We start from the raw sequence: 14,943 nt of genomic DNA on the forward strand, positions 1-14,943 counted from the left end.
CCTGACGGGCTGCCTTTCTGGAGCCCCCCTCCCACCATCATGCCTTCTAGTCGTTTCTAGACAACCCTAAGAATAGTTTACCGGTACATGCATTGCAGTTTGCAAAGTGTTTCATTTATTTTCAAGAGCTTTATGCTGTAAGTAGTATTCCCTCCATGTTACAAGTGAAGAATCTGAGGCCCAGTGGTTAAGTGACTTGCCCAAGGTCAAACTACGCAGATGTGATAGAATCCAAACCAAATGTTACACTCAGTGACTAAACCAGGGATCACAGCAGGACACCAGACCGTAAGCATGGATCTGAAACCCTGGGCCTTGCAAAGCAGGAAGGGGAAGCTGTGAGGAAGGGAGGGGAAATGGTTTTGTTTATCCCCCCAGCTCTGTCCCTCCCTCCTCCTGTCCTCTGCTAACTCTCTCCAGAGTATCAGTGGCCCACGCCACCCCGCACGGCTGCCTTTCTTCTTTACACCACAAAACACTTCCCACTTCACATCCTGCCACAGACCCAGAAGTGCAAAAGCCAACACAAGAAAAGGATGCAGTTAAAGGAGTCAGTTCCTGTCCGTCCCTCCCTTCTTCTCTCCCCTCCCCACACCCCTCCTCCACGGTGCCTTATGAATGCAGCAAGCTTCCAAGCCCCTTCAGACTGACAGCCAAGGACAACTATTAGGGGGCCTCTAGAACTGGATCCCGTCCCTTCTGATGGGCCCAGGAGATTTGAAGTTGCCAGGCATTTCCAGATATTTTCTTCTTTTCATTCCTTGCAGATCATTCTTGCAAAACCAGAACCAGCTCTCCTTTTACCCCAGGGAGCTGAGTAATACACAAAGAACCTCCTCCCCAGGGTTTAATGAGAAAGAGCAAGAAATCTCAGGAGCTTGGAGGTGGCTGGGCTGGACTCGGTTTTCACCTGTACCTGTGTTGTTTTCACTTTACCTGTCCTGCCTCCCAGGGGAATCCGTATTACCAGGAGTCAATCAACAAGACAGCTAGACCCAATCCCACTGCAAAGGATGGCTCCTCTCCACAGCAATCATATGCCAACCGTACGCCCACCAGGGGCAGTCTGACTTTAAATATTGTGTCTGTTAAATAGAAAGACACAGTCTCAGCACGGGGTTTCTTCTGCTAGCCTAAGTCACCAAACCGGAGCTTAATACCTAGTTGTAGTTTCAACCTCTTCCAGAAATACAGACACTCAGGAATTTTCTGGTCAGCCTGATAAGATGATGTCACCTATGCCCTCTCCATCCCCAAGGAAGAGGAGGTCATCCACCTCATGGGACCCTTACCGCGTTTCCTCTCACACACACAGAGAGCACCGGAATGTGTATGGCATGATCCCTTAGGACACTAACTAGATATATGCATGCCACACGGCTTGATGTACTGATAAATGTAACCTCTTATCTGCATGCATCCTGTGCTACACAAAAAGTATTTAAGATGTCTCCAAAGTTTATCAGAGCATTCCAATGGGCTGCTTGTCAGGGCATGGTCCTTAGGAAAACGATGAATAAACTCTCTTTCTTAAATATAACAGTCGTGTTGATTTCAGTTGACATGTCTTATTGTCAGGTCATGTGAACTGATGATGGGTTTAGAAAACCAGGTCACCTCATTTACAGGTGCCGCATACCTTCCCCTGGGGCCTAGCAAGGCCTGTTGCCCATCATGTTTCCTGGGGAAGAAAGCCAGGCCAGTCGCATCCCTTTTGTCTTCAGTTTTGTCCTGTGTGCTTAACATCCCCTTTGAGCCTGTAGAGGCTAAGAAGATGGAAGAGGCCTAAATGGACATCCACAGTCTAAGTCCTTATAAATGCTGTCCTTGTCCTCAAGGGATTCTTACCTGGTGAGTGCCTCCCTTGAATCTGAGCAAGTCATTTTAAGCATGCCATTAAAGGTGATTCCCAATTTCCCATCTGCCAAATGGCAACAATACTGCGAACTTTCCAAGACTGGTGTGAGACAATGAATGCGGTAACTGAAAGCACCAGGTAGCTGAGCACGATCCCAGTCTGGTGCTCGTCCAGTTTCAGGCTCTTAGTAGGGCTTCACCAACCCTGCCCAAGAATGAGAACATACAGGCAATGGTTATAGGAGCCCATATATACATGTCAAAATCCACCAAGCCATCGGACACTAAGACTTGTGCATTTTACTGTATATACCTCAATTTAAAAAGAAAAAGAATTAAAAAATAAAGGAACATAAGAAAGAGTGTATGACTAAATGAATATAATAGTTCATTGTCAGTATACTAAGAAAAGTGATGGGTTACCTCACCCCTCACTTTCTGGAGGATTTTATAGCCTGCAATGTACATGTATGCATTACCTTATTTTAATCTTCACACCCCTCCAAGTAGCTTTTTTTTTTCTCTTGGCAGATCAGGAATAGGAGTTCCAGACTTGCCTGCAGCGACCGTGGTGAGAAGTCACAGAATGGGACCTTGAACTCATGTCTTTTCCATCTAAGCTCTGCACCACGGTTGCTTCCCTCTGGCATGCCTACCCCTGCTAAATAATTCAGGTCCCAGCTTCAGTATCACCTTCTCTGTGCCCCCAAAGTGCCCTCCTCCCTTCGGGCTCTTTCCCATGCACCTGTTTTATTTTCTTTACCTCTTTTATCACGACCACTATTTGACATCATCTTATTTGTTGCTGTTCCGAAGTCTGTAAGCTCTTCTATGTGCCTGGCTCTGTGCTGACTTTGACCTTCATTCTTTATATAAACAAGCACAACAGACTTATGAAGTTAGTATCCCTCTTCTCTCTATTTTACCTAAGCAAAAACTGAGGTTTATAGAACTTAAGTTACTTTCCAAGTTTAAACAGTAGCTGCAAAGTTACACTAAGCAGAAGAGTTCAGGTATTTGACTGCAATGGCCACACTTTTCTATTCTGTGCTGGTGTCTCCTAAAAGTGCTGTATGGTTATTTTTTAGCCTAAGGGTGTTGTGGTGGTGGTATTTTCAGAACTGATGTATAACATCTACAACATCTCAAGAAAAGTGGTAACATCCTAGCAGCTATACCAACTTTAGGTGGACTGAGAATTACTGCAATCATGATATAATTGATAGGTACAAATTAAAGAATGATTAGGGTATTTTTTCAGACCACTGGAGATCAGCAGCAGTAGGGCCTCACTAACATCTGGCTTGAAAATGCATGTTCTTACTCTTCTCTACAAATTTCACTGAAGAGCATTTCCCCAAGAGCACACACTGGCTGGTCCTGAGGAGGAGGTGGCCCAGATGTGTATTTGTGGAGGGGAGGCGGAAGTGAAAGGAAATAAACAATTTAAAACCTGCTGCTTATCACCTATCAAGCAAATACTAGAGTTGACTATGAATGACTCGACACAGAACATGGCTTTGAGTTTCTGGTACTTCTGACTGTGTTTCGAGGAAGTGTCTTAACTCTGAGCCTTGCTTTTCTCAAATGTAAAATGAAGAAAGGAAAACCTTATTTAACAGGGATGTTGTAGGGATTAAATTGAACAATTCATGTGAACGACCTGGTGTGCAAGTAAACTCTAATCTCTGGCCTCTGTCCCTTGTTCTTTATGATTTACTGGTCCCTATGTGAGCTATGAGCATAAAATAAAGAACAAGATCGATGTTGCAAACAAGCACACTGGAATACAAACATCTCCATGAATGCTGCCCCCAGCATAGCGGCCCAGCTTGGTAAGCTACCCACTGCCGAAGTATGCTGTGTTTGTTCAGAACATTTCTGGAATGCTTCTCTCTACCAGTCAGACCTCTATGCGGAAGACATTCACAGGGAATGAAATCAACCATTTGATATTCATCCATCATGGATTGTCTCTCATCCAGAACAAGTGAATGGGCGATTATTTTCAAAGCAGATCGACAGATACGAAGCAAGCCACAGCATGGGCGCCGGTTAACAGAGTAGCCATTCAGCCGTCCGATGAAGTATCCCTCAGCTTCCCAGAAGTTTTTCCAGATCTGCTCGGAGAAACACTTGCTGGCAACGTCACCAGTAGCCACTTTCTAACTGGGGAAGTGGGTTGGCTCTGAAGGACAGCCTGTGTTAGTCACAGGGGGGCAAGGGATGGGAATGTCCCTGGGGACATAGGGACCAGAAATAGACTTACAAATATCTAGAGCACTCTTTTCTCTAGAGAAAGGTTCACTAGCTTTAATGAGGTGGAGTAGGGTGGCATGTAATAAGGCTAATGTGGGAGAGAGGCCGCCCCATTTCGGGGTAGAGCACTGTGCTGGAGACGGTGTCAAGAGCCTTATTTACAGAAAAATTTGCTTTGACTGTGGGCATCCTAAAGAACTACTCTGCTTAGATTTCAAAGGCCAACCATGGTGATGCTCCTAACTAGGGTTACTAGCTAGTTCTGTGGATTTATGAGAAGCCTGAGAGGTGAGGTGAAAGAGGAAAAGCTCACAAGCAAACAGCCCAGCAGCGAGGGCAGCTCTGTGGTTGTGGGGATCTTGCTGCCTGTGCTGGGGACTTTTCATGGGAAGCAAACCTGCATCTCCAGTTTCATCCCCGGCCATGCCGGCTCTGCTTCAAGGCTGTAGACCATCTCCTGCTGGAGTTTGCCTTCTTTTGGGCAAATGCACAACTGCTACTGGGAGAAACCCAAAGTTCTTTATAATTTGAAAGGCTTAACTGCAATTCATTCTTTTTGATTGGAACATTTTTTTTAAACCCACAGGAAAGTTGAAAGAATAATACAACAAATACCCATATATCCCTTCACCTAGATTCAGAAACTGACAAGTTTTCACCATACTCACCTCACTTGGCATATATGTATACTTTATATGCATATGTATACATTTATATGTACACTTCTCTTTATCCAACCATCCCAAACTAGGCTTCTCATATCATGACATTTCATCCTTAAACACTTCAGTTTGCTTCTCCCAAGGACAAGAACATTCTCCCACATAATCACAACACCATGATCAACAGTTGTGATCTTGGGAACTAGGGAAATCAACAGTACAATAAATCACCAACGTTGAGTCCAAACTCACATTTCCCAAATTGTTCCCAAAATGTCCATCATAGCAGATTATTCTGGGATCCAGAATCCAGTCAAAGTCTAAGCTCTGCATTTGGCTGTCACATCTCTCTACCTTTCTCCAGTGTAGACTGCTCCACTGTCTCATTCTGATGTTCACAGTACTGGGTCCTTTAATGAGCCTAGGCTACTTGTCCTGAAGAATGTCCTGCAGAATGTCCCATGTCTGGATGAATGACTGTTTCCTTGGGATTAGATTCAGGTGACATTTCTGACAAGAGCACTACATAGGCTGTGATGTGCATCTTCTACTGCATCTCATCTCAGGAGACACAAGTCAGGCCACTTTGTGATTGGCAATGCCAAGGAGGAGCTCTGGGTTAAGGTGAGACTACCATTGTCTCCACGGTAACAGTATGTTTCTCTCCCTGCTATTGTAAATGATCTGTGGGTGATACTTTGAAAAACAGTGAATATCCCATTCCTCAACAACCATTTTACCCAATGTCTTCCACATCCATTAGTGATTCTCAGCTTAATCTGCCATTACATGGAGGGCTACAAAATGGGGATTTTTCTAATTCTGTCATTGTTTGTACACTTATTTGTTAACACTGTTTTATAAAGAACAGTTTTCCCCCTTTCCCTCCACACCTTTTTTTCCCCTCTCCTTGTCTTTTAAAGTGTCGCTATGGATTTATGTATTTTTTTTTCATTCACCTGCTATAATCCAATATCATCATTTGGGGTCAAGAGATGGGGTGATCACAGTGGATCTTCTATGAAGGTAGCACCTTCAAGTGGCCTCTGGGATCCTTTCTATATAATCCCATTTATCTTGGGGAAGTTTCCTAGTTTGTGGCACAAGATGCTCTAGGCCAACCTGTGCTTTCTTTGCCTCTGACTTGGAATCAGCATCTCTCCGTGGAGCCTGATTCTTTTCAGTAGGACATGGTACTTAGAAACCAAAATCTAGGTGCTACGTGTGCTCTCAACTTCAGTTTTACAATGCAATTTTAAACCAATGTGTTTCTAGCCTTCTGCTACCCATTCCTGGGATTACTGAGGCATTATGAGGGCTGACAACAATGTATCATGACCCCAGAAGACAGTTAAACCTTCTTTCTGAGATAATCTACATTTTGATCACCTCTCAGAAGCTGAGGGGTGATCCAAGCCTTCATTTGACCTTACCCAAGAGATTTGTCTACACTGCATTAAGTAACTTGTCCTACCCTCCTAAGAGTACCAAGTCATAAGACATTTTTGAACCCCACTGAAGAAAGAGAGAAGGATATTACTAAATCGGCTTTCACTTCTGAAAAACCTGGGTTTAAACACTGATTTACTCTCCTGTGTCACTGTATTTTCATGGATGGATGGGCACGTTGTATAAATTTTCTGAGCTGAAAATTTAAGTTTCTGAAAAGAAAAAGTTGTCTTTTCTTGTCCCTGGGAAAAATATATTTCATGTAGTTTGCTCATATTGCTTTGTTTTCCTAGAGGGATAATAAAAAAGGCATTATACTTGAAAGTGCTCAAAAATCGCAGAGAGCTACGTAAACACAATTGCTAAAATAGAAACCAGAGAATGACGTCTCAGGTGGGCAGAAGTGACAGAGGTGACTGAAGGGAGCAAACTCAGTATCCAGCTCTTTAATTAAGTCTCTGACTGAGGGGACGATTTGGACTTGGATTTTTTTCTCCTCTCTGACTTCCCTTTACAGGAGCTTCTAACTAACGAGCAGAGAACAGGTCGTGAGAAGATTTCAAGAGTGGTGGTCTGGAGGCTCTGTCCATGCGCCCACTAGACACTCAGCCCCAGGAGCACCCATGCTTAGTCTGTTGGGAGGACAATGACTAATGACGTAAAAGCCAGGGCCTGCAAGAGGGGAGCCTTTTGTCATTTAAAGACACAGGTTTACCAAAGCGCCCTTCCCACTGAACATCGAGGGTTCGCTGAAATATCACCTGTCTTCCTGGCTCAGGCCAGCCCATTCAAGCAGGGTCCTTCTGGAACTTGGAGTTATTCACAGCACTCTCTGCATCAGAGACACGAACTACGGACAAAGAGCTGTCTAATCACTGAGGAATCTGGGGGAAGGGGAGGATGGTCCCAACCAGGCCTGAGCCAGTCCAGCCAGTGCAGGGCTGTGGAGTGGAAGGGACTTGGCTTCAGTCTCAAAATCCGAGAAGCGGGGAGATGCAGTTACATGTGTGCTCACAGTGTGCCTCTCATCTCAGCTGGAATGCAATCCCAGTCAGTTCAGCAGACATGTATTAAGCACCTACTGAGGGTACAACAGCGGATCGTCGGGGCTCACACGCTGCTCTGGAGGTAAACATTGAGTACATGGAGGGCCTTTCACTGCACTCAGTGTAATGATAAAAGGGGCACAGATGACCAGGATGTTGCAGATTTCATCCACACAGGATGGGCAAGGAAGAGTGGGGAGGGCGAGCAAGGCCTCTTGGAGTACATCAGGGGAAGGAAGAGTTCCAGGCAGTGGGGACAGCATGAATTGAGAGTGGTCTTCTCCAGATGAACTGGGAAAGTATGATTTACTTACCTATTTCCTGTCCCTCCCCATAATCTGTCTCTGCCCTTTAACTCTAAGCATGAGGTTGAAAAAGTTTCTTCTGAACTTTGAAGTCTGAACTTAAAATTAACTGCTCTAGGGAGTATTCGTGTGTAGGCTAAGTAATGGCCACCCAAAGATATCAGGTCCTAATCTCTGGAAACTGTAACTGTTTCCTTATAAGGAAAATAGGGTTTTTGGAGATGTAATGAAATTAAGGATTTTGAGATGGAACAATTATCCTGGATTATCTGGGTAGGCCTTAAATGCAATCACATTGGTTCTTATAAAGAAAAGGCAAAAGGAGATTTCAGAAATATACACATGGAAGAAGGTGATGCAAAGACAGAGCAAAAGAGATTTGAAGATGGTGCCTTAAAGACTGGAGCGATGTGGCCACAAGCCAAGGAATGCCAGCTGTCCCAGAAGCTGGCAGAAGCATATGAATGGCTTCTCCCCTAGAGCCTCCAGAGGGAGTTTGCCCTGTGACAGCCTCATTTCAGCCCAGTGACACTGATTTAAGGCTCTGGCTTCCAGAGAGAATAAATTTCTATTGATCTAAACCATCCGGTTTGTGGTGATTTGTTACAAGCAGCCACAGGAAACCAATAACAATCAGATTCTTTCAGAAATCATGCATCCATTTTTGCCCAGGAGTCTCGTAAGAAGGAATTGGGGAGGGGAAAAGGGTGATCTGTTCTTTGCTTTATTAATTTTGCTATTATTTTTCAGGACATATTCTGACCACCCACCCCCAGAAAAGGATCCAGCATCCCCCTGGGACATTAGCCAACACTGCTGGTCTCCACTCTAGAGCTGCACTTGTGAAAAGACTTGCCCCGTATTTTTGAAAATGACATGGCTAACTATACCTTGTCTTCCCTTCTGGTTTTTTTTTTTTTTTTTTTACAGTACTACCTACTTAAGGCCCAAATTTTAAAAGAAAATAGTTTCTCACCATTCTGGAGGCTGGAAGTCCAATATCAGGGTGCCTGCATGGCTGAGTGAGGGCCCTCTTCCAGGTCACAAACTTTTCGCTATGCCTCACGGTCGGTCGTGGAAGGAGTGAGAGAGCTCTCTGGGGCCTCTTTTATAAGGTCACAATTCCCATCATTCCCCACCTGCGTGAACTAATCACCTGCCAAAGGCCTTGTTTTTTAATACCATGACACTGAAGGTTAAGATGTCAACGTAAGAATCTGGTAGGGACACAAACATTTAGACCATAGCACTTTGGACTAAGTGGCTTTGGATTGCTAACCTAACCATTGGGTAGTGACAGATTTCTCAGGAGGGTGTCAAACCTGGGCAGTCATCAGCTAGGGAAATACTACCTGTAAAAAAGTCTGGTTCTGCAGTCACCTAAATTCCCCAGCCCTGCCTCAGGATCGGAATCTCTTCCATTCCCCAGACCCCACACGGCTGCCATGCAGGTCTTCTGAGGCGACCTGATCCCTCCCATCTCCGACTGTTGTATATTGTGTTTTTCCTGCCCGAACACCCTTTTTTTCTTCCTTTCTCTTTCTCCCCAGCCTCATCCTGCTCTCCTATCCCATTCCTTGTCTAATTAACTGCTCTTCATCTTCTGTGTCCAGCTCAGGCATCCCCTTCTCTGGGGAAGCAGCCTCAGCCATCCTCCCACAGTTCTGTGGCTGTAGCAATTTAGGCAAACTCTATGTCTCCCAAATATCCTGTGTTGTCACGGTCTCATCTAGACTTTGCACTCCTTAAGCCACAGCCGTCTTTGAGCCCAGCCCAGATGTAGCAGGTATCCAAATGCCAGCAGAGGGAAGAAAAGGGGAGAAGGAAGAATTTTATTTGTCATTTACTAATTAGTCACCTGATGACTTGATGAGTTTAGTAAAGTCACTTCAGTGTCAGATGTGCTGCCACCCCCTTTACCCACATATCTTCACAAAACAATCTTGACCTGTGGGTTCAAGCAATCCTGTGATTCATTTAATAGCACCTACCAATAAATCTTCCACTAAAATGAGCTGCCTGTTTAAATATTTTAATTGATACTAATTAATTAAGGTTAATCATAATGTGCCCCCTGGAATCGGGTTCAGAGTATCTTAGTTTTCAATGCCAGTTTCAGCATTTGGCAGCTGTGTGACCTTGGGCAAGTCACATACCCTCTCTGGACCTCAATAGGTTTATCAATAAATTGTCCATGCAAGTACCTGCCTGGCAGTATTGCTGATAGTATGAAATAATGGTATGTGAAAATCTTTGCCTACAGTGACCAGTCAACATGTGTTTGTTCTTTTTCCTCCAAGGATTAGCATGAACAGATTGTTGGAGGGTTGGGGAGAGCTGGGCAAGGGGACGCAAACTGGCAGGGGCAGGCACCTGTGCTTCGTCATGAGCTCTCACTGTCTGCCAACTCCTTTATCCTCACAGCCCCCCTCTGCAAGTAGGTTCTGAGAGGTGAAGGACCTCCCTCCCTCTTTTGAGCTGCAGCTGCTCCATCTGGGTGCTTCCCCCTCCCTGCTGGTGCCCCCCCTTTCCCCTCCCACTCTCAGGACTGGGGGAAGAAGCCCCTGAGAAGCAGTTGCCAATTTCTGTGGTGTAAATATACCCACCCTGGCTGATTTCCAGCTACTAATGGTTTAACAACTGGCTCCAGATATTCCCAAAATTGAACAAGGGGTTCTGACTAGCTACCTGAATGGCTCTGGCACAACCCCTGCCTGTCTTAACCCCCCAGCCCCCATCCCCCCCAATAGCTGGACTTCAAGTTTGCTCCCCTCCTTTATTCCCCTTGAGCATCTTCAACTTACAGCCTTTGCATTTGCTGTGTCCTCTGCCTAAACTCCCTCCCTCCACAAGTTCCTGTGGCTGCCTCCTTCTTGTGGTTCAGATCTTTGCTCTGCTACCATCTCCATGTAAGTGGCCCTCCCTGCCTGCTTGTGCCAGGATGGCTCCCCACCCTCAGTCTCTCCTTACAACATCACCCAGCTTTTCTTCTTCCACAGCACTTGTCATTGTATGGAATTCATATTTCCTCATTTCCTGTCTGCAATAGGAACTTCATCTTATTTCTGTGCCCTCAGCACATAGTAGAGGCTGAGTGAATAATTGTCGACAGAATGAATTTGTTCAAGGTTGCATATCTAATAAGGAAGAAAGTAGAAGTCAACACAGAGCCCACACTCTTGAACTCTCTAACTATGTTACCTTATTCTCAAGTGGCACATAGAATAGTCTGGAATACAGCATAATTACATAGCCACAGGCAACTGTAACACAAAGAGATCTCTTATGGGTTGTTGTGGAATACAAATGGGTGTAACTATTTTGGAAAATGTTTTTGTGTTACTTTCCAAGTTAAAGATGACCCAGCAATTCTGCTCCTAGGGATATACCCCAGAGAAACTCTTGCATGCAGACAGCTGGAGATGCGTAAAGAATCTTTATAGCAGCAGTGATGAAAGCAACACTTGGAAATAATCTAAACACGAATTTACAGGAAAGTAACTATTATTCAGCAACCAAATCAATGAACTACCCAGCATTCACCAGCATGGATACATCTTAGCCATGTGCTCTTGAGCGCAACAAAGTAAACCCTAAAAACTAAAAACAGTATAATACCCTCTTATGATATTAAAAACATCTAAAAAAATTTTAAGCATACTATTTACGATTACTTATAGAATTATATGACATGGAAAACAAGGGAATGATGAACATAAAATATAGGATGTAAAGACCTGAGGTAAGAGGAGGCAGGAGATGGGCTTGCTGGAGTGGGGAGTGGTCATCTGGTCAGACACAGGTTATCGTCAAGGTCCTAACTTTTAGGTGAAGGGCTTGTGGGTGTTTACTATATTAATTAAAAATGAACTGATTAAATAACTAGATAAATAGCTGAGATTGAGCCACATAAGGACCAAAGACTATGCTTAATTCTAGGGACCTAAAATCTCATTACGCAAAGGAACTGCATAAATGTCATCAAGATTCATGTGTCAGGCAGCATCCCATCTTGCCATCTTGCAAGGAGGGAAAAGCTCCGAGGAGCTGTACAAATGGAAGGTTGTTACAGTCAGAATGAAGGTGGGACAAGGAAGTTCAATGATTATTTCTGGCAAGGTCACCTTTCCTTAGGGAAGGGCAGGGGGTCATATCTGGCAGATTACCTCACTAGTACTGACCAAGAAATTCCAGGCTGATTGGTTTAAAATTCCACCTGGGAGAGGCTGAAACTGCAGTTAGGTTAGGTATTAAGTCTACCTGGGGCTTAGCAAAAGTGTCTCCATTTGGGGCCTGTTTCCTTCAAACAATATATTATTTATTAATTAGAAAAAAATATATAATGACAATTTACACAGTCCCACAAAAATTCATTAAAATGCATTTTATAGAATTTTAAAGGGGACTTACATTTTAAAAAGCAAATATTAAAAGATCATATTTTGGAATCCCTGAGATACCCTGAATTTTTAAATGGTGAAAATTATTTTTCCAAGTATCTTGGTCCATGACTATTGTCATCACTCTTAAATCAAGGCTTCTTTTTCTTTCTTTTGCTTCAGACCTAGGTTTCATATCTACTTAATTTTGTCCTATTTCTTTGAAATAAAATTTCCCCTTATGCTGCCTGTACATCTTTTGTATACAAAAAGGAAGTGTGTGAGAAGTATAAAAAGCTTTTCTTTTTTTTTAGCTTGTACTGTTCATTTCACAACATTTCTATTGTTATGTGTCAAATCAGGGACACAGATCCTCATTAGTGACAGTTGGATGAGGCCTTTAAAAGGAGGAAACGTGGACAATAGAGTGTCTCCTACGGGGATTCCAGAAGAGACATGCTGGGGTGTTTGTTCCAAGAGGGGCAGAAGAGAGATAAAAATGGGCTCTCTCCTCTCTTTCTTTTTGTAACTGAGGGAGATCTCAATTTTTTCAATGTGTGAGAAAAAAATAAAAAATATTTTTATTGGTTTGGAGTAATGCTCCAAACTTTGTTCAGCCTTAGTTTTTCCTACTGTGTGACATGGCAGACTAAATAACCCAACAGTAATTGTGCAAATACTATTACAGACTTTCTCTGTGTGCAGGTCAGTGCTCCGTCTTAGGACAAATTTAAGACTGTGAAATAGTCACCAATCTCCAGGTCCTGAGATCTGTTATGACTGTGCCTTAGAACAGGGTAGGACTGACATGACTTTTTAAAAAAAATGTATCTTCTTGAGGTGTAATTGACATGTAACATTGCAGATTTTTAAGGTGTACAACATACTGACTTGATATATTTACATTGCAATATGATTTCCATTATAGGAGGAGTCACATTATCATTTCTAGTGATGGGAACAATATGACTTTTTAAAGTCCATTACACTCTATCCTTCTACTGTGCGGACCCTTCTCCTCTCTCCCCAGCCCACCCCTCACCCACACATCCCTTCCCCAGAACCCCTCCCTCTCTCAGCAACCTTACTCCTTTCCTCTTTACTTTCTTTTTTACTAAAAGAAAAAAAGTCTCTTATAACTAAACTGAGCATTAAAAATCATCTAATTCAGTGTCCTTCAAACTGTTTTTTCCCCTTCTTCCAGCTATATTGAGGTAGAACTGACAAACTAAAATAGCATATATTTAAGGGGTACATTTGTCCATTGGACTTTTACATGTCTTTTTGAAAAATATATACTTTATATCCAATATTACTTCAAAACTTTTTTGACCCTCTAAGCCATCTTCCAACAGAAAGTCTTAAACAAAACCCCAAGATGTAAAGCTGATAAAGTGCACCCACTCTGAAAAGAGGAAGAGATATGCCATCTTCACCCACTCAGCCTTCAGTGGGTAACCCTGATGCTGCCCACAGAGTCCCTGAGGATCCTTTGGCAGAGCCCCAGCATCCCCGGCTAGCGCCAACACCCTCCCGTGGCAGGTGGGGGAGCCGAGGCTCAGAGAGGGGCAGGGAACAGATCCGTGTCTCGGCCAACACCTCAGCCTCCCAGCTCCCAGCTCTGGAGCCCAGCCGGCCTCGTCCCTCTTTCCTTACCACGTGGTTTCAGACTTCTGGCCCGGAGACATCCTCTGGAAGACTGGGGCTAAAATCATTCCTAGTGGCTCCCAGGCGGCCTCTGCATTTGCCAAAGCAGCATCCCCACCCTGGCGACCTGGAGACATTCTGCTGCCAGTCCTGCTGCTTCCTAACGCTGAACTTGACTTCCACTCAAGGACAGAGAGAAGCAGAGGAAAAAGACATAAGAGGCACGTCAGACATTATGAGTGCAGTTAAGGGAGCCCATCCTGGGTGTCCTGATGGCTGTTTCAGGAGGGTTACCACTCCCAAGAAAGTGGCTGGCCCAGTGGGAATAGAGTTAAACAGGGCTCACGTGAACAAAAAGTGGTCTGTGGTCCAGGGTGGATGCTGACAAGACCCACTGGTGCAGGGGGAGAGGACAACTTGCTTTCCCTTCTGAGGAAGCGGCTTAGTGTGGCTGTGCAGGCTCACATCCTGTGAGGGACACCTCCTACCCTAGGTCCCTCACCCCCACTGCTGTCAGACATCCCACCAGACCTATAGTCATTCCTCTTCTCTTTGTAATAAAACAATATGGATATTTCTAAAGCTTCCCTTGGCTTTTTTCAAAGTCAATACAATTAAAGCACAATACTTCTTAATTGCCAGCCCCTCCCCCCTGTGCAGAACAAATGGCTGCAGTCCTAAATAGAAGGCATGCTGGCACCCAGCTGAAGAAGGGCGAGGAAGCCAGGCTGGGGTTTCTGTGAAAGAGTCCCAGACAAAACAGTTCGCACCTAAGGGTCTGCTTTCCCATAGTGCTTTTTCCAGGCCACCTAAGACTATTTTTATATCCATCATTTCCTCTCACAGTTTGCCTAGAGACAGAGAAAAAGACAATTAATTCAATTCTTCTGGAGAGACAGAGATTCAGCAATTTTGTGTCAAGGGGCATAGGGGGAGTCAAAAAGTGACTGTGCTACTTTAATGGTTGGTATCTTTTCAACTGCACACCAATGGCAGTAAGTGGTCATTTGGACAAAGTTTAAGAGTTCAAATCCTGCCTCTCCCACTGCCTAGCTACGTGACCTTGGACAAGGTACTTGACCTCTGTCTGCTTCAACATCTCCATCTATAAAGTGGCTGATGATAATAATATGGCAGTACCGACTTCCTTGCCTTGTTGAGGGACTAAATGAGTTATATTATGTAAGAAGCTCAGAACAGCACCAGTGTATAGTAAGTTCTCAACAAATTTGAGTTGTTATTTGTGTAAGGCTTATGGTTTACAAAGTGCTTCCACAGACATTACTATCTACTGAGTAGACTCCAGATCATTTGACTCACTCCAGGCATTTGGAAGAAA

Source organism: Manis pentadactyla, chromosome 13 (genome assembly GCF_030020395.1).
Source record: "Manis pentadactyla isolate mManPen7 chromosome 13, mManPen7.hap1, whole genome shotgun sequence".
NCBI classification, from domain to species: Eukaryota; Metazoa; Chordata; class Mammalia; order Pholidota; family Manidae; genus Manis; species Manis pentadactyla.